Here is a 22,688-nt window from a genome sequence, read left to right as displayed (position 1 = left end):
ATGAAAGATGGTTTAAACAGTGTGAGCGTTATGATTCACTAGAGATTTCTTAAATTATATGTATGTGTGTGTGTATATACACATATATGTTTAGACATATATATGTATATTATTCATTCAAGCCCCATCAGTTCTGTCATCTTGAAGCCTTTTTCATGAAGCCAAATAAGAATATATTTCTAATGTACATTTTACCAGCAAATATAGTAAATGACTTCATGGTATCTAGCACTGATTTAGAATGTAAATATGTTCAGTAGAATATGCATTAATTTTAATGGTGTGAATTTGAGAAAGCAGATTCTGTAAAAATTTGATGCAATTAACATTCATTATTTATAAAAAATATTTTAGATTCTAAGTCTGAATCATGGAACAATGCCTGGCAAGTAGTTGATATTCAATTGCTGCACACTGAGTGAAGAAAACTATTTTGGATAGTAGAACTCATTGAGAATCAGATAAAACCAAAGAATTATACCAAGTGGCCTTCAGACCCACAGTTTTGCATATAATTTTATGGGGTTTTTGAATCTCCTAAATGTCATTCAGGTTAGAATCCTTGGTTGTTCTTAAGTTGTTTCCATTGTATGAATTCATTTGCTGAATACTATTTTTTTTGAAAAGTGTTAGATCTTATAGAAGATACCAAACATCAAATGTTGCATTCTCAAGGAAGTTACATTAAACAATAGAGATCTAGTTTAAAAATACAACAATGCTAGAATTGCTAAATTCTTTGTGTTTTACATAATGCTGTGCATGTGTCCATTTGAGAGACTAAATTGCTTTGAGACTAGAGAACATCTATTTTTGGCAGTATTCAAATTAAAACAATAATTTTACAATCTTAAAACTTAATTTATATAATGCTTGATATGTTTCATACTTCACAATAATTTCATAATTTAGATAATTTTATAGAATAGGTGATAGACGCACCTTTCCCTGGAATGTGATTACTAAGCCCACCCGTCCCTGGAATGGCGATGACTGACTATAAATATGATATGGCCCCAACCCGGAAGGAACACCTTGTATGGACATATACATGGACTAACCAACCAGCTCTTTGCCAAGTACCCCAAGCCCTGTGCCTTCCTCATTCTCCTTCCTCATTCTCCTTAAAAGACGGGCTGCTGTTCTCTCTTTGCAAGACAGCCCAGCAGGTCTTTCCTCTAATAAAGCCTGTGTCACCTGGTTTTTGGCCTCCGAATCATCTTTCAATAGGTAATTTTGTTCAACCATTAAGTTGTATGTGAGGAAATAGTGGCTCAGCAGTAGTGTTGTTCATCCCCAGTGTTACAACAATAGTGTTAATAATCAGGAGTGTAAGTTACTTCACCAATTTCAATTAGACTAGAAGGTGTGAGGAGGGATTCATGTCTGTCTGTTCACAGCTTTGTACAGTATCTGGTACCTAAAAGGTGCTCAAGGAATGGTTTTATACTGACCGAATTAAATAAAAAATAAAAACAAAGTATTAGCTTAGGAATTTATTTAATAACTATTTATTAAGCATTTGCTTTGTGCCAGGCACTGTACAAGGGACAAAGAGGTGACCAAGATACAAGACCTTGCCTGAAATTGCTCACAGTCTATATCACCATACGTATAAAAACAACCAACCAACTATGGTTGGTGCTCTTTGACATTGTCACTATACTACTGAATTCTTTGTACTCTTGACATTTATGCCCATGGATGCTGCTTGAAGCCTGACCTCCTAAACCTCTAAGGAGGGGTGAGAGGAGGAGGGAGAACATCAGTTTCCATGTAGTGTATTTAGGCAAGTCCATTCTATTCGGTAGACAACCTTCCGGTCTGTGATGAAAGACATGAGCAAAGAGGAGGCTTTTGTTCACTTTCATGGAGTCTTGTATGGACGTTACCCAAGTCTCCTCATGGCCTCTGGATCAGAATTATTGCCCAAGCCCAATCTCAGGGTTGGTCTTTTGGAATTCATCTGATTCAGCGCATAGGCCTCCTGGGCTAAGCTCTCCTCTGGCTATTCAGTGAAAATGGGTTACGGCTGAGGGGACAGTTGAAGAGCATATGAGTCAAATCTGTTTTCTCTGCAACTTCTGCTGAAACAAAAGGATTCTAGAGATTTTAAGATCCCCCCCCCCCCTAGAAATTCCTAACTATGAACTTAGAACTAAGGGAACTATGAAGTGTCCTAGCCATTTAACTCTTTATTTTTAAAATATATTTCAGACATTTAAAAATATTTGAAATTAAAAGCATTCAGAATTTGAGGAGCTAAGGAAAAAGCATTTATCACATACCACTGTAAATAGAAAGGTCTCCCATGCACAAATTGAGACACTGTGTCATCAGCTTCATAAAGGCAAAGCTTTCCTTAGGGCAGCTGATTCTTAAGCCCATCATACATGCTCATCTTTTAGGTCAAGGGTAATTTCTGGCGCAGACCTTTTTCTTTCATCAACCCCACCCCCACATCTCTAAATAATCCTGTTATGATGCAAAGCTAAGCCCTTAGTTATTTAAGTCCCCTTAAAAATGGAAGCTGCTTTGATATAATACTTCAGAGCAGCTATGCCAAACATTAAAATACCTTTTTTGTTGTTGTTTATTTGCTCTTGCTGCTAAGTATTATTCAAAAGAGGAAAATTCATTACCATGTCCCCTTTCTAAATTAATTCCATGCTAGTGACGGGGATTTAAGGAAAGAAAAGACTAAGAATGAGAACTGTGAAGATGCCTCTCTCTCCCCTTGGCAAATTTGATAATTGAAAAAAAACACACCACAAAACCTGACATTTAAAATTTTGTTGGATTGTGTTACATATCCTTAAGTCACATTGGCCACATTATGTAGTCTTATGAGGATGTTCATAATTTTAAAATGGATGCACAAATGTAGCCTTATCAATATACATATACCAGGAAGTTGCTTTTAAATAGCAAATATTCAAATCCATTTAAAAATATGTTTTTATTGATTTCAGAGAGAGAGAGAGAGAGAGAGAGAGAGAGAAACATCAATGATGAGAGAGATTCATTGACTGGCTGCCTCCTGCACAATCCCCAGTAGGGACTGGGGCATGTGCCCTTGACTGGAATTGAACCCAGGACCTTTCAGTCTGCAGGCCAATGCTCTATCCACTGAGCCCAAACAGCTAGGGCTAAAATCCATTCTATAGACAACTTCATCAAGACAAATGGACTAGATTTTGGTAAAATTAGGATAAAATATATAAAAAGTTGAGCAAACATGTCAAAGAATATTGATAAGAAAGTTCATGTGAACCAGGAGGAATTTTATTTTATATCTTTTTAATTTTTAAAAAATTAAATTTATTGAAGTGACATTGGTTAATAAGATTATATAGGTTTCAAGTATGTGCACCCCTATGCTCACTGCAGCATTATTCACAGTGATCAACACAGGATGTATTTTTTGCCCGGCTGGGGTGCTCAGTAGTTGAGCATCGACCTATGAACCAGGAAGTCACAGTTTGATTCCCGGTCAGGGCACATGCGTGGATTGCAGACTAGATCCCTAGTGTGGGACATGCAGGAGGCAGCCAATCAATGATTCTCTCTCATCGTTGATGTTTCTATATCTCTCTCCCTCTCCTGTTCTCTCTGAAATCAATAAAAATATATTTTAAAAAAAGACAGGAGGTATTTTAGATTCCTGTCCTTGACCTTTTATAAAATGTTTGTCAACAAAATATTTGAAGGAATAAAGATATAAAATTCATTGTCATCTTACTCATGGATAACACACATGTGAAAATGGCATCTAATCTTTTGGATGACAGAATCAAGTTATTTTTTTCTAGTGTTTTTTTTAAATTTATTAAATTTATTGAGGTGACATTGGCTAATATACTAGAGGCCCGATGCATGAAAATTTGTGCAAGAGTAGGCCTTCCTTCCCCCGGCTGCCAGCACCAGCTTCCCTCTGGCACCCGGGACCTGGGCTGGCTTCCCCCGGGCCCCGGCTTCATCAGGAAGGACATCTGGAATGACGTCCGGGCTAATTAGCATATTGCCGTTTTATTATTATAGATAGGTTTCAAGTGTACAATTCTATAATATAAAATACATCATACTGTTTTTATCTACAAGTTTTTGTTTGTCTTATTTGTTCATTTGCTGCTTTCAGTTTTATATACCACAAACGAGTCAAATTTACTCGTTCTCGACTTTTTCCATATAACTTACTTTGCTTAACATGATATTCCCAAGATCCATCCAGGGTGTTGCAATGGCAGTATTTCATCTTTTCTTATGACTGAGTAGTATTCCATTGTATATATGTACCACATCTGTTTTATCCAATCATCCATTGAAGAACACTTCAGTTGCCATGTATTGGCCACCATTAATTAATACTACAGTGAACATAGGGGTACATATGTCTTTATAAATAAATGTCAAATTTTTTTGGTAAATAGCCAGAAGAGGGATTGCTGGGTTATATGGTAGCTATATTCTTAGTTTTTTAAAAAATATGTATTTTTGTTGATTTCATAGAGGAAGGAAGAAGGAGAGAGAGATAGAAACATCAATGATGAGCTGCCTCCTGCATGCCCCCACTGGGGATCGAGCCCGCAACCTGGGCTTGTGCCCTTGACCGGAATTGAACCCAGGACCCTTCAGTTTGCAGGCCTATGTTCTATCCACTGAGTTAGGGCTATTCTTAATCTTAATCTTTTGAGGAACATTCATACTGTTTTCCATAGTGCCTGTACTGGTTTATATTCACACTAGCAGTGAATGAGTTTTCCTTTCTCTCCACAACCTCTCCAACACTTGTTATTACTTGTTGATAATAGACATTCTAACAGGTAGTATCTCATTGTGGTTTGGATTTGCATTTCCCTAATAACTAATGAAATTGAGCATCTTTTCATATTTTTGTTGGTCATTTGTATTTTTGGGAGAAGGGTTTATTCAGGTCCTCTGCCCATTTTTTAAAAAATTGGATTATTTTTTTTTATCATTGTGTTCTATGAGTTCTTTATTTATTTTGATATTAATCCCTTTTTAGAGCTGTTGTTTGAAAATATCTTCTCCCATTCAGCTGGTGGCCTTTTTGTTTTGTTGATTTCTTTTGCTCTGAAGAAGCTTTTGAGTTTGATGTAGTCCCATTCACTTACTTTTGCTTTTACTTCTCTTGCCTTTGAGGTCACGTTCATAAAATCCTCTCTACGACGAAGGTCCAGAATCATGTTTTAAAATGATTGATTCTCATCCTCAGACTTCCATTCTATTGTGCCTGTATGATAATGAAGACCTTAGGGTTAAAAAAATAAATTGCATACCTAGGCAACAGGGAAAGAGATCAGGATTTACAACAGTTTTTTTAATGAGAAAAAGAAGGTGTTATTTATTGATTTACTATGAGATTACCTTGTAATATGGCTGTTCTAAAAGTCTATTGAAATTTAGATTACAAAGTATATAGAATGAGGGAGATGATAGTACTATTTGCTCTGGAATATCAGTTGGTTAGATGTTAGCTGAAGTAGTGTGATCAGTTCTGAGTGCCATGTATAAGAGGGACTCTAAAGGCTGGGGTGTAAGCAAAGAGGCATAGATGCTAAATGGTGATTGTGGTGGCAGTTTTAGAAACAGGAAAATTAAAGCATTTTTGACAAAATGAACTGGGCTTACTCTTTATAGTGCAGAGGGCATAGAAGAAAAAAGTTACATGGAGACCGAATTCAGAGGAATGTAAGGAAGGACATTTTGGCAGTTAGTAACTGTCCAAGAGTCGAATGGCTGCCTGGTGTTATAATGTGTTTTCTACTTATTGAAAATACCATGTAGATATTATCAATCAGAGACCTAACTGATGGGAGTTTCATTATTGCTTTAGTGTTGGGACTGAATCATTTTTGTAAAGCCAATCAAAAACATGGTAAATATTTGTTATGACTAAATGACTTTAAATTCTAAGACCATTAAGATAAAAATTCCCCACCATTATTTGTCAATAAAACACATTGCAATTTTATTCATCAAAAGTTTTCCTATATGATAGTCTCTTGGGAGCATATGAAAAAGGAAGAGAGGACAGTGTATGATTTACAAGGGGTTCAGAGTGTTAGAGGTTAGTATGAGGTCAGTAGGTGTACATGGCATAAGGAAAAAGAGGAGGGCTCAAAAAAGACCTGGAAGGACACTGAAGATAAACTTTAAAATATTTTTCATAAAGCATATGCAAATATGTCTCCCTGGAGGGAGCATTGCTTCGGGGTTGAGGAGACTTAGGATGGACTTTAGCTGTATAACTTGGGCAGGTTACTTAAACTCTTGGGCATTTGTTTCTTAAGATAACCCAAGTCAACTGCATAATACAGTAATGCTTATATACGGAGTGCTAAATAAATTACTCTCGCTGTGATTGCTCTGTAGTAAGATATTGTTTTTGTAGCAGTCTCTCAACAAGGGTACTGTGATTACACTTAATCTGCTTCTAGTGGACTTGGAATCCAAAAGGCAGGCATCACCAGAGAAATATACAGTCTTAGTTCTAGTCTTATTTGGTTGTTCATTTCATAGGTGAGCCACATGCTTATAGCACACTATTGTATGTTACTTGGATTCTTTTAAGGACGAACCCAGTTTTGTGTTCATTTACACTTACCCGCCAGGATTCCGTCAGGGAAACAGTCTCTTTAAGTATATATGGAAATAAAGGAGTTGTTATAGAAATTTGACCTAACATAAACAGAGGGAGCTGGGAAGTGAAAGTCTATAAGAGGGAAATTGACAGATCAGAGAGGAGTCACAAAGTGATCTGCCTAAAGTATTGGTATGGGTAGACAAGTGGGAAGAAATGAGAACTCACAGGAAATCTGTGAAGCTCAACATGTCCAATCATTCAAAAAGTTCCAGGGAGGCAGTTGTGAAGGGAGTCTAGAGAAGCTAGTGCTTCTGCAGAGCTATTAACTCTGTGGGTCTGCAAACAAGCACCTGGTGGTGGGTCTGCCCCCACTGCTGGTCAGCGGAATCTGCAGTCCAGGGCAGCCCTTGTCAACTTGGCATTCATACTCACTCATATTAACTATATTTGCTTCCAACTAAAGGCAAAAAAAATTAAAAAATCATTCTTTCACCTAAAATTGATGCAAGTATTCTTTGTACAACAAAAACATGCTAAACCTCTTCCCTAAAGAGGATATACAAAGTGACTTATCCATCTCTGAGGAACATTCATTCTTCTAGCGGAGTCAAGTCCCACTTTGAATATCCTAGAACTTTAATTCTGAGACATAGTTGACCACTATTAATCAATCTTATGTTAGAGTAAGGAAGTGAGTGAGAGAGAAAATTCGTTTATACAAACACATACTTAGAAGCAAGGGAGATATAATGTTCTTATTTACTAGTGACCTCATATTTGGAACTGGTCATGGGATCATAGATGGTATTTATAACTTACATTTTCCACTTCTTTATTTCATACACTTTTTGCCCCAGCTAGTGTCTATGTTAGTTGTAGTTCCTTATTTCATGGGGTGACTCAAATCTTCATTCATGAAGAGTTTCTGTCATTACAGTCCCTTTTTTTGGTAGCTTTCCACTAACTTTTACCAAAAAACATGGGAAGACTAGGCAACATTCTAGGATCTCCTACATACTGAAAATACTTCCTCTAACCTCTTTCCAGTTGTTTCAGTGGCATGAGATGCCCAAAGTAGCCAATGGTAATCTCAGTTTCCAGTACAATGTTGTATTCCCTGGTGGAATAATTTCTCCTTTGGGAAGTAAGACTGCTAAACCAAAAACAAGCAAGCAAACAAACCAATAAACAATCCAAAAATTGTAGAGAAAGGAAACGGAAATATTGCTAGTGATTCATTAGCATTAATAGGTGAGGAGCTATTTCCACATCTATTCTGTGATTCCGAGACTCCTGAATTCTGAGTATAGGAGAAACATCATTACATATTTAAAGCTGATTCAAAGCCTATCTTACATTCAGGAGGACATTATTCCAATCCCATAAAATGCTGTCACCAGCTGGTGCCATAAGTGAGTCTTCCAAAGGCCATTCCATAATTTTATTAGGCCAGCTGTTTCAGGATGAGGGGAACATAATGATACCAGAGAATTCCATGAGTTTGAGCCCAATGTTGTACTCCATTTGCTATAAAATGAGTTTCTTTGTTAGAAACAGTGTTGTATGGAACACTATGATGGTGAGTAAAGCTTTCTGTAGCCCACAGATGGTGGTTTTAGCAGAAGCACTGACTGTAGGAAAGGCAAAACTCTATCCAGCATAAACGTGTTTTCCAGTGAGAACAAAGAGCTGGTCCTTCAATGATGGAAGTGATCCAATATAATCAACCTGCTGCCAGGTGGGTAGGTAGCCGGTTCCCCTAGGCAAGGGTGCAATTTCAGGGGCTCACTGTTGAAATTTGCTCTTGGCAGGTTGGGTACTCAGTCGTGGCTATTGCTAAATTCACTTTTATGAGTGAAAATCCATATTACTGAGCCCATGCCTAAGTTCCACTTTTGCTTTCATAATCATTGTCTTCATGAGCCAATTGAGCAATTATGGGTATAAATGAATAGTAAAAGAATGGGTAACTTTGTACATATGTTTATTAAGATCTGCTGTTATAAAGTTGTTATTTGGTGAGCATTTATATGGAACAAAAATATTCTCATATTTCTTTCCACATACCTCTTCTCTAAGTCATGTTTCTTCCAAGTTGCTGACCAACCATTCAAAATTAGCCACTGCTCATGACTCATCTTAGTTATGTACCTCTATCCACCGCTCCTACCAGGAAAAATGAACAGCCAGGTGCACAGCTTGAAGTTCCTCCCATTGGAAAGGTTTTACTCACCATGATTCTCCAGGGCTACACCTGTAGTGCTACAGCTGTGCACTTCAGGAAGTGCCAGAATGGTGTGTGGAATTGTCTGTGAACAAAGACCAAATTGTCCTCCCTCATTCTGCTGTTACAGACAACTGAGAGAGAGAGAGAGAGAGAGAGAGAGAGAGAGAGAGAGAGAGAGAGAGAGAAGGAGAGGTTGGGGAGAGGAGGTAATGTGGCAGAGATGGGAGCTATAGATATTAGAGCCACTTTTCATGCAACTTATTTGTGACTTCAAAACTTGTGGAGAAGAACCTATCTATCACCTCCACTTTACTGAATACCGCTATGGAGGGCATGGTGGGTCAGACAACATCCTATTCATTATTAGTATTTAAGAATAGAGTCCTAACTCTTAAGTGTTAGGACTCTACTGGGACCCAGGAACAAGGCAGAAGCTTTTTTCTCAAATGAGAGAAAGTATAACTCTTTCCCCAAAGTCCAAGAGGTATACTGTAACTTATCTATAGGGGTCTGCCATAGCTTCCCATTAGGATTCCCAACTGCCATAGACACTCAAGCACCATTGGATATATGGAATCATATGACCCAAGTGATAGACGGGTTGAATGGCAGCCAGTTTCTATTGTAGAGCCTACTCTGGATCTAGTTCCAAAATTGACAGCTAATTGGGTTTTTTGATGTGTAGGTTGAAGTAAGATGTCCAAATCTGGTATCTATTGCAACCAAAATACAGACTCCTACTTCTTAGCGGTAGCAGGTGCCAGATGGAGACATGTTCACCATTTGATAAGAGATATTTCAACATGCACCAGACCATTGTTCCCTAGGAATTTCACAGATATGACATATTCCTGAATTATTATGGTACTTATTCTTTCATTCCCCGACATGCATATATCGTAACAAGATATCCAATGTACTTGATCCTTTCTACTCAATCAGCATATCATCTTTGCAGTGAGCTTGCTTGATGTCCTATAGATTAGAGAAGCAAGCAAGTTGCCAGCAGACTAAACTGTAGAAGATAGCTGGAGAGTTGATAGAGTCCTAAGAAGGAATACTAAACCATATTACTGTTTTTGGTGGCCCTTACTAACAAGTACAGGAAAAAGGATTTTGAGATTAACTGTCTCAAACTAGAATAAAAGGGTAGTATTGATTTGTTTCAATAAAGTGACCACATCTGGAAATACAACTACATTGTAGTTACCATCTAATTAAGTTTATGATAGTACACTGTTGTTCATCAAGATCCATCTGCCTTATCTACAGGCCAAATAGATGAGTTGAATGAGGATGTGGTAGGACCCTTTCAGTCCTTGATGGTGACATGAACCTTGGGAGTCTTTTCAGGAATCTTATATTGCTTTTGTTTCACTACTTTGATAGGGAGTAGGAGTTCTACAGATCTCCATTTGACATCCTGCTGTAATCATCCTCAATCTATAAGTGAGATCCAATGTGAAGATTCTACCTGTTCCAGGGTATGTCTCTTCCAACTATGCTTGCCAGAGTGGAGAAAATAAACATGGGGTAATTTGGGGCACCCATTGGTTCACTATGAGATAGACCTGAACCAAAATGCCATCGATGATTAGACTTCATTCCCCTTTTTAAATCTTATCCAACCTGGTGGATCACAATGGCAGTTTAGGTTCCCAGGGGATAGCCATTGTCCACTAAACCCTGAAAAATATGATTATTCCTCTTTTACCAATATACACTCACCTGGTGCACTGGCTCAGGCTCTTTTGGGGAAATTCAGGAGGAAGATTTATTGTTAAAATCACTAGAAGTGTAACATGATCCATAATCAAGGGGACCCTTCCTCAATTTTTATAAGAGCCTCTGCATCTATAAACAGGGTCAAGTGTAGGAGTTTGTTGAGGTGCCACAACTATTACGGCGATTCAAGGAAGAGTTTCCTCCGATTTAGAACCTTTCTAATTGCACAAATATAGGATTACCTTAAGTGTTTTCCTAATTTATTTCATGCCTAGATACACAATTATTGGTTAATGCCAAAGAGCGCTGTAGGTCAAAACATTGTGGCGACTGCTTCAGCTCTATGTAGGTGTTTTTTGTTTTTTTTTAAATGTTCATGTTTTTTAGTATTCAGGTCCATCCATCAGTGCTTTAAAATAATGTGTGTTCTGTGATGTTTCATGGTGTGTTTTATTCTGTTAATCAAATACTGTTGGTTGGTTGTGTTTTCCAGTACTTCTATATCTTTGCTAATTTTTTGTTTAGTAGTTCTATGAGTTGCTTAGAATAGGGCATTAAAGTTGCCAGCTAAATATAACTGTGTTTTTTGTCTCACTGTTTTGGCAAAACATACACACATACAATGTTCCCTGCATGTAGAAAACATGACTAATTTAAATTAAATAATTTACTAATGTTAATTAAATAGTCAGGAATAGTATGATTTGGTGACTGTTGAATATATGAGTTTTTGTTATTGGCTTTCAAATTTTTAAAACTAAACTAGATAATTGGTTAGTGTATTATATTCTATAGTTTATAATTCATTGATTTTTTTAATTTGAAAATTTATATTTTCTAACATACATTTTAACACTTTATAAAAATACTAGAATAAACAAAGTGATAATTTTTAGGCCTTCTAGTCTTTATTTTATAGATAAATGTAAAAACCTATGGTATTTCTATGGATGGAACACACTATAGCTTTTATTGCATTAAGATAATTTTGATTAAAAACAGCATGTCTAGCCCTAGCTGATTTGACTCCGTGGATAGAGCATCGGCCTGCATACCAAAGGGTCCAGGTTTGATTCCAGTCAAGGGCACATACCTTGGTTGCAGGCTCCTCCCCAGCCTGGTCCCGGTTCAGGCTCATGCAGGAGGCAACCAACCAATGTCTCTCACATGATGTTTCTCTGTGTCTTTCCCTTTCTCTTCCACTTTCCCTAAAAATAAATGAAAAAATATCCTCGGGTGAGGATTAACAACAACAACAACAAAATAGCATGTCAAGAAGCAGCTGTGAATTCACAATTTACCCTTCCTGTTGAATATACATATTGGGGATAGACACTAACATACTGTATTTATTTAAAAATTAAAAAGACATAGCCTTGCTCAAAACAGGGTAAATATTTCTATAGGCAAGAAATAGATCAGTAACTAAACAAAAGGGTAAAGGTACATGTCTCTTGCACTTGAGGAACCCAAATGGTCAAAGGCCATAGGAACTTGACTACTTTGGACTAAGGTCAACACACATTGCCTTCTGTTCCTGGGTTGTTGGAAAAAAACATTGATGAATGAAACTTGTAGGATGTGGCTGGGGTTCTCTGCGAAGGAAAGAAGGTGGAAAACAGTTGCCACAATTGCCTAAAATTGGATCTTGGATGAGATGATAGAAAAGAGAAAAAAACCACAATTATGTAATCAGAATCTGGATCACGCTCTATTATGGCTGTTGATACCACTTTTATACTAATATGAAATGGGAGCCTTGAGGTGCCAATATAATGCATGGTCATGGACTAGAGGTCTTTTTTTTTAATTAAAAATGTTTTTATTTATTTCAGAGAGGAAGGGAGAGAGAGATAGAAAGATTATTGATGAGAGAGAATCATTGATCAGCGGCCTCCTGCAGACCCCACACTGGAGATTGAGCCCGCAACCCGGGCATGTGCCCTGACTAGGAAACGAATCATGATCTCCTGGTTCATAGGTCAGTGCTCAACCACTGAGCCATGGGAGTCTTGAGGGGTGCCATGTAGGCAAGAAAAAAATCTGCTAGATAGGGAAGCATGAACACAGAGAATAAGAAAGGGGAAAAAGTGAACTATCACTAAAGATAGGCATGCAAATTGAAATTTTAATACACATGAGGAAATCTACTTCCAAGACAGCCATTGCAAGAAATAGTAGGGACATGAGCATATGTCCATGAAATTCAAATTACAGACAATTTGGGGATGACTTTAAAATAAACATTTAAGAACTTCAAAGGTATAAAAGTAGAAGTAGTAGTTAAAATGAAATTAATTTATGAAACAAATTCAGACTGATACATATTTCTGAAAAACAGGTGGATATGGTAAAAACCATTTCAAAATCTAAGGAATAAAAAATATGGGAAAATAATTAGCTAATTGGAAAATTATACTGAGAAATTCATCTGTAGCCTAGCACAAAGAGATGAAGAGTTGAAAAAGATAGGTGGGTTTTTAAAATGATGATGGGAAATAGATTGAGAGGCTCCAACATATGTTCTAGGTGCAGAGAATTGAAGAAATTGTATAGAAGCAATAATAGCTAAGATATATTTAGTTATGCAGTATTGGGAAGAAAGAGAACACAAACAATGAAGCAGTTTAAATATCTCAGTAAATGTTACTAACTATTGTATGTCTACTTTTTAAAAATAGAAATTTATGGGAATATAGGTTTAGACAACAAATGGAAAGTATTATTGGGGGAATGGGTATTTGTAGGTAGTTAAAGCTGGTTAACATTCTTTTCTCTTCTGTGGGGGGTAGAGTGGGGGACAGAGATGTTGGAATAATTTTAGGGCTTATCAGAAAAAAATATTTACTTAAGTATGCAAGTTGAAAACCTAAAGGTCATCACCAAAGAATAATAATGAAATTTATAACTTCTAAACCAGGAGATGTGTTGATATACCTTTTAACTCATATTTTCTTCAGATGTTCTACTCCTTGCATAGAGTCATGAACTTACTCTCTTCCCTCCCTCAGATTTTCTGCTGAGACTCACTGAGTAAACCCAACTAGAAGCCAGAGGGAAGGGGAACTGGCTAAGGTGTCCTTACGGATCCACCTCTTGGGACACAGAGAATAGTTGAGAAGTGGGAGAGTTGATCTGGAGGTCTAACAGAACATATCTGGTACAACCTCACTGCAAAAATAAATCCCAGATAGAATACAGGCCCATGTGTGGAAAACAAAACTTTGAAATAATTAGAAGCTCATACGAGATTATCTTTATATCCAAAGGGTATGAAATATTTCTTTACCAAGATCCCAAAAACATACTTCCCAAAAGACAGATGGGTGGAACTGTAGTAAAATTAAATTTTTGGAAGAACAATACACAAAATTACCAAATACACATAACAAACTACATATGTAACACACAGAGGATAACTGTCCAGGATATAGAAATACTATGAATCAATGAAGTTGACTAAATAACCAATAGATGATGTAAACCATTTCACAACAGTTAAAGTGAAACATGTTGAATCTTCATGTATCAGCATGGATAAATCTCAAGACAAAATACTGAATTTAAAAAAGAAAGGGTTATGTGTACTACAATTCCATTCATGAAAATTATACTAAAAGTACAGAACATACTATGTATTGTTTATGGGTAGATATGTAATAAAAGTATAAACCTATGGATTCGCTACAGTAAAGAAATCATGCTAATTACTTCTGAGTAGGAATGGAGAGAAATGGGAGTGGGGAGTGTAAAATAGGTTCTTGAACATAATCTCAAATGTTTTATTTCTTAAACATCCTAAGAAATATGACAAAATGTCAGTTTTACTTAACTCAAGAAGTATATTGCATCATTCTTTTTTTATTTTCTGGGCTTTAAAACTTTTTAAAAACATCAAAGAGGAAAATACTCATTTATCCAATACAAAAATACTCTCTCATATATATTAGAGTAATTAGGGTCATCATTAGATTGTACTAATTTAATACTTGTTGGCCAAGTTCATGGCTGAAGTGATGAAACTAATTTTGTGTTTATTCTAGTCCCACTGTTTCTCTGGTAATAGATCTGAACAAGCAAGAAATATTTATCCCCAGTCTTTCTTTCCCATAGCAAAAGAGAGCTGTCAGCATAAAAAAATTTTCCCAGGAGTTTAGGAACTAAGCAATCAGAAAGAGGTTCTTAATTCATGCATAAGTGTTAATTGATTTTTTAATTCACTAAGCAACATGCACAAAACAGTATTCTGGACTATATAGATAAATACAGAAATTACCTTAGAGAAAAAAGTAGGTGGCAGGAAATTAACATTTACTAAGCACCTCAAGTGTGCCAGCCCCTAAACAGGAAGTTTAGTGCAGTTAGGCTATTAATATGGAGTCTTTTACATTTAATGTTTTGAAATATGTATTTAGAATTTATTTAATTTTCGCAGTTAGAAACTTGTTTCCTGTCGATAAAAATTGAATATTTATGTTCTATATAAGGGATTTATTCCACAAACTAATTACCACAGCGTCGAACTTGTTTGCAATTGTCTTTTGTTGCACTGCATTGGTCATGCATACTCTAAGCAGTGGTTCTCAACCTTCCTAATGCCGCCACCCTTTAATACAGTTCCTCATGTTATGGTGACCCCCAATTTCATTGTTACAAATTGAACATAATTAAAGCATAGCGATTAATCACAAAAACAATATGTAATTATATATGTGTTTTCCAATGGTCTTAGGTGACTCCTGTGAAAGGGTCATTCGACCCCCAAAGGGGTCGCAACCCACAGGTTGAGAACCGCTGCAAAGGGATGCCTCACTTGGACAGAAGAGTGGAAGCTTCAAATTTTATTTAGACTATACTTGAACTTTGTTTTATCTGTCTTTTCTGTTAGCAAAACAATTCCTATTCTTCTGTGGCTTTTGTTCTTTCTCCAATTTTCTTTTCTGATTTTCTGGTCTGCAAAATTTATTGGGTGACATCAAAGCAAAAACAAGGTCTTAAGGTTTAACTCTTGATTTTGCTCCTTCCTGTTTGATCTTGGGTGACATAACTGACTTTTTAATGTCCCAGTCTCCTCATCTGACAATTAGGACCACAATAATACTAATATTTAGCTCATAGGTTGTTGGGTAGGGAGGAAGGTAGATTAAAATTAGGAAATAATGCATCTACCTCAGTTCAACAGTGAGGGGTATTAAGACTCTTAAAATGAAACGTGATTTTTTGAAGAGTTAAAATTTAGATGACAAAACAACTCATTTGTTCTTAGAAAATAGCACTTTATGACACAATCCTGTGCTTCAGATTTTCAGATCTGATGGTGTGAGGCAACCTCAGCTATATATATATATATATTCTTTAGGCTGGAATGTTCCCATACTTGTACTATGCTATTTACACCTCACTCAGAATGCATTGACTCTATAAGGAGTGATTTTTAAATTTTCCACTTGAGGGTGCTGTCTACTTCTGTGGGAATTGGAATTGCACAAATGTCCAGTTATTCAAGGAACCTTTTATTCTGGGAACTCAGTTTAACTTGTACCCTATTTCCAATGTATACTAGTAACAGTGACATGTTAACTCCTTATAGATTGGTGCCCCATAGGTGTAAATAGCATAGTACAGATGCCATCCTGACCTGTGCTGGGCACTTTATATTAGACATTTCATTATATTGCATTAATCTTCTCAAATATCTTGAGGAGAATACTTACATCAATTCTGTAAATGAGCAAACAGCCTGAGAAAGGTTAATTAATTCTTCCAATTTGTCCTAACCAGTGTGTGGTATAAAGCTCAAACTTAACCCTAGGTCAGTCTAGTTAAAAAACTAGTTTAGCCGAAACCGGTTTGGCTCAGTGGATAGAGCGTCCGCCTGCGGACTGAAGGGTCCCAGGTTCGATTCCGGTCAAGGGCATGTACCTGGGTTGCGGGCACATCCCCAGTAGGAGGTGTGCAGGAGGCAGCTGATCGATGTTTCTCTCTCATCGATGTTTCTAACTCTCTCTATCTCTCTCCCTTCCTCTCTGTAAAAAATCAATAAAATATATTTAAAAAAAAATAAAAAACTAGTTTATAGTCCTCCATGTTTTCTCTAACATATATGTTGGCAAATATGTGTGAGCATACATATACATATACATATACATATACATATACATATACATATACATATCCAATACATATGCGTGGGCATGTGTGTTTATGTGAGTATACGCATATGTAATTTTACAATTGGTAGGCAAATATATATATCCTAGAGCATGAAATTCGTGCACGGGGGGGGGGGGGGTGGTCCCTCAGCCTGGCCTGCACCCTTTCACAGTCTGAGACCTCTCAGGGGTTGTCTGCCTGCCAGCTTAGACCAGTTCCCTTGTTTCTTACTGCCCGCCTGCTTGCTGGTCCTTACCACTGCTGAGAAACTTGGACTCCTTCCTCTGCGGTCACCCAATAGTCACATGCCAGGAAGTCACTCAGAAATATCTTGGCATCGGCCAACTTATGGAATTCTCCCTTCTCTCTGTTCTCTTGAGCTGGACTTCAGATGTTGACTGTGGCATTCTCTTGGTCATCGTTTTTTCCCCCCAAAACATTACAAAGTTTATCTGAATATAACATACAAAGATGCAGCCTCCTTTGTAGGAACAGGGAAGGAAGGGGTGGCTAAGTAAGGCACATGGAGCTGCAGCAAGCACCAGCCGTGGGGAGGGCCAAGGGGGAGAGGAGGTTGGTATTGGGGCCAAAGCCCTAGAGCCATTGCTGGGGAAGTAGGGATCTCCTCTGAGTGCCACGTTCTGAGGATAAACTAATCGGTCAAGCTGAGGCAGAGGTGGGTGGCCATATCAGCCATCTTTGGTGCTGTTTACCCTTTCCCACCCCAGCTCTGTTGTAAAACCCCAGAGCCCTGGATTCCAAAGGCCCCATCCAGAGCAGAGGCCCTGGAATGAGGTGAGAGGAAGTGAGTAGGGCAAGTTTAAAAGCCGATATGCCTGTGTGCTGAGGGATGGCTGGAGACAGTGGTGAGAGGTAGCAGGGGAAGGTCTCTCATACATACCCTTCTGGGGGCCACAGGTGAAGGAGGCCAGGGGAGTAGTGTAGGGATGGGGCACCATGGCCCCAGCCTCTTAGCATCCCTGTCTGTCCTCTGCAGTGTACATGGAGGAAAGGGCTGCCTCTGAGGAGGGGCCAGGCCGGGCCAGGTGACCATCTTGAGTTCTGGCTGAGGTGATGGTCCTCACCCTGAGATGCCATCTAACTGGTGATGGCAGAGTGCCCAGTGCCTCCTCGCTTCTTGAAGAACATGTAGTCAATGAGGAATGTGGCTCCCAGCAGTACAGCCTTCACTCTCATGTCCAGATCCAGCGGGAACTGCAAGCCAAAGTCATCTGCATCCATGAGGGCTTCTTGGAGCAGTCCGTCCCCCCCCTCCCCCGCACCCGGCTGGCTGATGCAGGCCACACTGTGGGACTCATCCGGAGTCTTCACCTCAAAGCTGGTGTCTGTGTCACAGCCGCAGGTCCAGCAGGGCCCCACCACTTGCAGGATCGTTGGTGATCAGCATCTTGAATGGAGAACTTGGGGAGGAAGGGATGCCAGGTCTGCAGCACATGGTCAATGGTAGTGTCTGGTGGCAACTGTACTTCCATCTCTTGTTCTCCAGAGTCCACCAGATGGATGCAAAGGGGCTGGTGGCCCCACAGAACAGACATGCACAGCAGTTGCTCTCTTCAGCTGCCTCACCCAGGGGCTGTCCAGAACCTGAGTGCAGTTCATACTGGTTACTTGTCTCCCTGCCTAGGAGCGTTTCCACTTGGGCAGGCCTCTAGTGAATCAGGATCTGATCAATCGGCACCAATAATTCGAGGCCAGAAGGTACCCGGGCAGTGGTAGGAGGGGGGCAGCAGGCCTGGCAGCAGGCCCCAAGGCACTGGGGCTGGGCGAGGGGAAGAGAGCAAAGCTGGGCACAGGGGCAGGTGCGTGGGCGGGCAGGCCCAGGATGCTGCACCTGCTCCGGGTACCCAGTGGTCACAGGGTAGGGAGGAGGGGGCGAAGGGGTTTAGCCTGTGGGGGCAAGTATCCTGCCATAGGAAAGGGATGAGGGTTCGCGGGTTGTCGCTATACCAGAAGCTTAGTTCTAGAAGTGGAGGCAAGCTCGGGGACAGCCTGACAGACACAGACAGACACAAAGACGAACAGGCAAACGCGGAGAGGTGGCTGCACCAGGCGCCCACCCAGGGTCTCTCGGGTGGCACCTCTGACTCGGGGAGAAATTGAAAGTATTAGCGGGTGGGGCAGAGTACCTGGGACCCTGGATTCCCTCTGGGGGTTGCAGAACCGCCCCCTCCCTTTGTTCTCCCATTCTCTGCAGAGGCGGCTGTTGGCGATCAGACTGACAGCCCAACCTCCAGGGAGGTTTCCTGACCCCTCTGCATCCCCCGCTCACCTTAAGCCCCTAAAATAGTGGGCCCAGCGCTCAGAGGCTCCCATGAGCTCGTGGAGGCAGGCCCTTGGTCATTGGTTTTTATTTTTTTACTACATTTCTTTCATGTGCAGTGATCACACTTCATCTGGAGTGGGGTGGGCTTGAGTGAACTTGTGGAGCATCTAGGGAGGGAAAGTGGCCACAGTGCCTGAGGCCGAGTTCCAAGAGGCCGGCAGCGCTGTCCGGAGGCTGGCAGCGCTGTCAGGATCATGCCAGCAGTGCTGGTCCATTAGTGCCTGTCCTGTTCTCTTGAGATTGCACCTGCAGGACTAAGGGAGCCAGTCCCCAGTTCCTCCCCGCCCCTGCCACCGATTGATTGGAGTCTGAGGGCCGGGAGGAGGGACCAAGAGGTGTGCCTTTCAGCTGCTTGCCAGTCACCGCTGCCACTGATTGATCAGCTCCCGCTTCCTCAGCTCCCTAGCCTGGTGTTTGGTCAAGCCTTCGGTCGTTTTGGGTGTTATGGACCCTGGGTTTTTATATATTAGGACTAGAGGCCCAGTGCACAAATTCATGCACAGGTGGGGTCTGGCCAGCCTGCTCCGACCTGGCCAGCCAGGGGGAGGGGCCATGGGTGGTTGGCAGGCTAGGCCCGCCCCCTGATCAAACTCCTGGTTGAACTCCTGGTTGAACTCCCAGTCGAGGGGACAATTTGCATATTAGCCTTTTATAATATAGGATTATATTTAAATTATATATTTTAAAATTACACTTGATATTTAGATTATGTTTTAAAACAGGTTCAAATTAAATATCTTGTTGAAGAAAATACATAGATACAACTGTTTGCTTGCAGAGAAAGTTCTGTTTTCTTGCTGAATAATGCAATAAATGTGTTAAAGTGGAGCCAGCTTGCCCAACTGTTTTGTCAGATTGGCAAGTGATAATAAAACACCAAATTACTGTCTAGAAAGCAAACACATTTTTGTTGTTACCATGAGCTGCTTTAACTAAAAGGAAAGCACCCCGGACCATTTTTCTCCATTTCTTGTAAAATTGAATTAGGTACAGACTATAAAATATTTATATTTATAGAGAACCAATTCCCTGAGCAGACTGATCCACTAATTTACATAAAGTGACTATTTCCTAACATAAGTAAAAGCAAAAGAGATAGTATGCATTATTATTATTCCATCTATATGCAAATATTATTACCATTGGCATAAAAATTCCTCCAGGTAACCAAGTTGTCATCTACTACCTCTTCATTTTTAAATGGTGTCCAGATTGAATTTTTTTTTTTTATTTTCAAATTTGAGCAATCCCATGAACAGAAAGGTGATTGAAGAGAGCACTGTATTACTTAGGCTTTGTATATGTAAGCGCTTTCTTCATAACCAATAGTAAGCATTTATTGGATGTCTGTGGTGTCCTGGGCATTGTGCCGAGCAGGGGTAAAGCGTATTCCCAGCCCTTTTCAAAAGTCGGGCTTCACGGGGGAAATACAGAACGGCCATGGGAGTAAGGGAGGTGGACAGCACAGAAAGACTAGGCCTTGAACTAGATGTCCACATTTCTCACCACTTTGCCTACACAGTGGTTTGCTACATGCCATGCAGTTAATATGCTACAGGCAGTTCCAGGAGAGAAATTGGACCTGCATAGCCATGGAAGCGCATTTCTTACCATCTGTCTGGTCGTTCAACAAGAAGCTGGCTCAGCAGGTTGAGTTAGGTCAAGAGAAGAACAGGCTGATCCTAGAGGCTGAACCCCTCCCCTTCCCAATCATTCCCTTACCAGGAAGGCACCATTGGTTTTTGGTAGCCTGTATGTTTCCTACAGTCCTCTTTTTCCCCCTTTCCCTCTATGTAGAGGATTATGGAGTTAGATTCCTTCCTTGAGCTTTGGCGTGTTACATGCAGTATAGCTGCCCCTGGCCTAAGCACAGCCAGCTCTGTGAGATAAACAAGAGTTTGAGAAATTGTATGTGCTCTGCTACTTCTGTTTTTAATGCTTCTAAAAATACATGGGTGTGCGAATGGTGTGTGTGATAGTGTTCTCTTCATATAATGCATCTCTCTATATAAAAGGCTAAGTGACCATCCAACTGTCCTACCAGCTGGTACCTATGACGCACACTGACCACTAGGGGGCAGATGCTCAACTCAGGAGCTTCCGAGCTGTGGTGACTTGGCAGCAGCGGTTCTTGGGTGACGCACCCCGGAACCAGAGAGGAAGGAGCCCGATTCCTCACGGGGCCGCGCCATTCCACATTCAGCCGTGGGTTATGTGTTCCTGGGGCACTGTCGGCCCGAATCTGGTTTACTGCATACTTGTGTTTACGATCCACACCCTGTACGACAGCAACTTTGCAGAGTGCCCTCTTTCACTCCGGGACCCCTCGGGGATGTCAGAGAGCCAGTTTTAGCCAGTTCCCTGCAAGCCAGGCTGAGGGACCCCACTTGCCAGGGGGACCCCACCTGCCGGAGGGATCCTACTCACTCCACAGATACCCTCCGAGCCATGGTGCCACCCCAGGAATTCTAATTAATTTCCTTTCAATGTGCACAAATCCGTGCACTGGGCCGCTAGTGTATTTATAAAATGCCATGTGTGAGCAAGTAGGGCAAAGACCACCAAATCAGTTATAATTAGAGGCACAGCAAAAATAATATTTTCTTCAGAGTCTGGCAGGTCGCCTGTGCTCAGAACCAAATAATTAACTAATTCACAACCTGTGGATGTGTCTGCATAAATATTCCAATGAATTGTTGAGCTCCCTATACAGGGACACATTTAAGAATCCAGATCATGAAACAAACTTTGATTCAGACACATCAAAGAGGAAACTTTTTGAGAATACATCAGTGGGAGTGCTAATGTTAGATAACAATATGTTATAAATATTACCACTGACCTTTAATATTCCAAGAGCAGGAATTGCCCGAGGCTGGCTACTGTCATTGCCTCAAGTTCTAGTTGAACAGCTTTCATTGGGCCCTCCAGAGGCAGGACTGATGAAATCTTGGAGAAATGTCAGAACTGGATAAAACATTGTCGCACGCAGTACGCCTGACAGGCAGACCTGGTGGACTAATGTCAAAAACATAAAACCAAGTCCCGGACTTTTTCTAAAATGTGCCTGTTCCTTCTTCAAATGCAGAGCCATTTAAGATTAACTTCCTGGCTGAGACCTCTGTGCATGTCAGAGGACCTGTAGGATTGATAGCATTGATCACTGCTGGGCTTTGAGATGGAGATGTTGCTTCCTAAAATCTGAAGACCAAAAGGAAAAATTATGACATTTACTTTCTGTAGAGAGAGCTGCATAATCCTATGAAAAGTATAAGCAGAGGGTCAGACAAGAGAAAAATAGTCAAAAAAAAAAAAAGAAAGAAAGAAAAAAGCAGCTTGGGATATAAAGACTATTTGGCATTGACAACCATTTTAGCTCAGTGAAATATGTAAGCAAGCAATTGAGGGTTTTTTTGTCCACGTTGAAATACATTTATTTTAAAAAATCAAACAACAAACAAAAACATGCAATAAAACAAAATTGTCTTAATTTATTTTTTTATTAATTTTCTCAGTATACTTATAGTTTCTTTATGCAAATATAAAAAATAGGTATGTTTTATTCTTATTCCCACCTTATTTTATATGATTTAAAAAGTAGAACCTTGTGCTTTTTCCCCCCCTCATTTAAA

General features: G+C 39.7%; 1 pseudogene; it reads right to left on the bottom strand.

Moving 5' to 3' along the window:
• Positions 1–17,730: 17,730 nt before the first annotated feature.
• Positions 17,731–18,644, bottom strand: LOC102438852 (annotated as a pseudogene).
• Positions 18,645–22,688: the final 4,044 nt, after the last annotated feature.

The sequence above is a fragment of the Myotis lucifugus genome, unplaced genomic scaffold, assembly GCF_000147115.1.
Source record: "Myotis lucifugus unplaced genomic scaffold, Myoluc2.0 scaffold_271, whole genome shotgun sequence".
NCBI lineage: Eukaryota > Metazoa > Chordata > Mammalia > Chiroptera > Vespertilionidae > Myotis > Myotis lucifugus.
The sequence above is the reverse complement of the archived record's forward strand: the minus strand, read 5'-3'. Positions and strand labels throughout refer to the sequence as shown.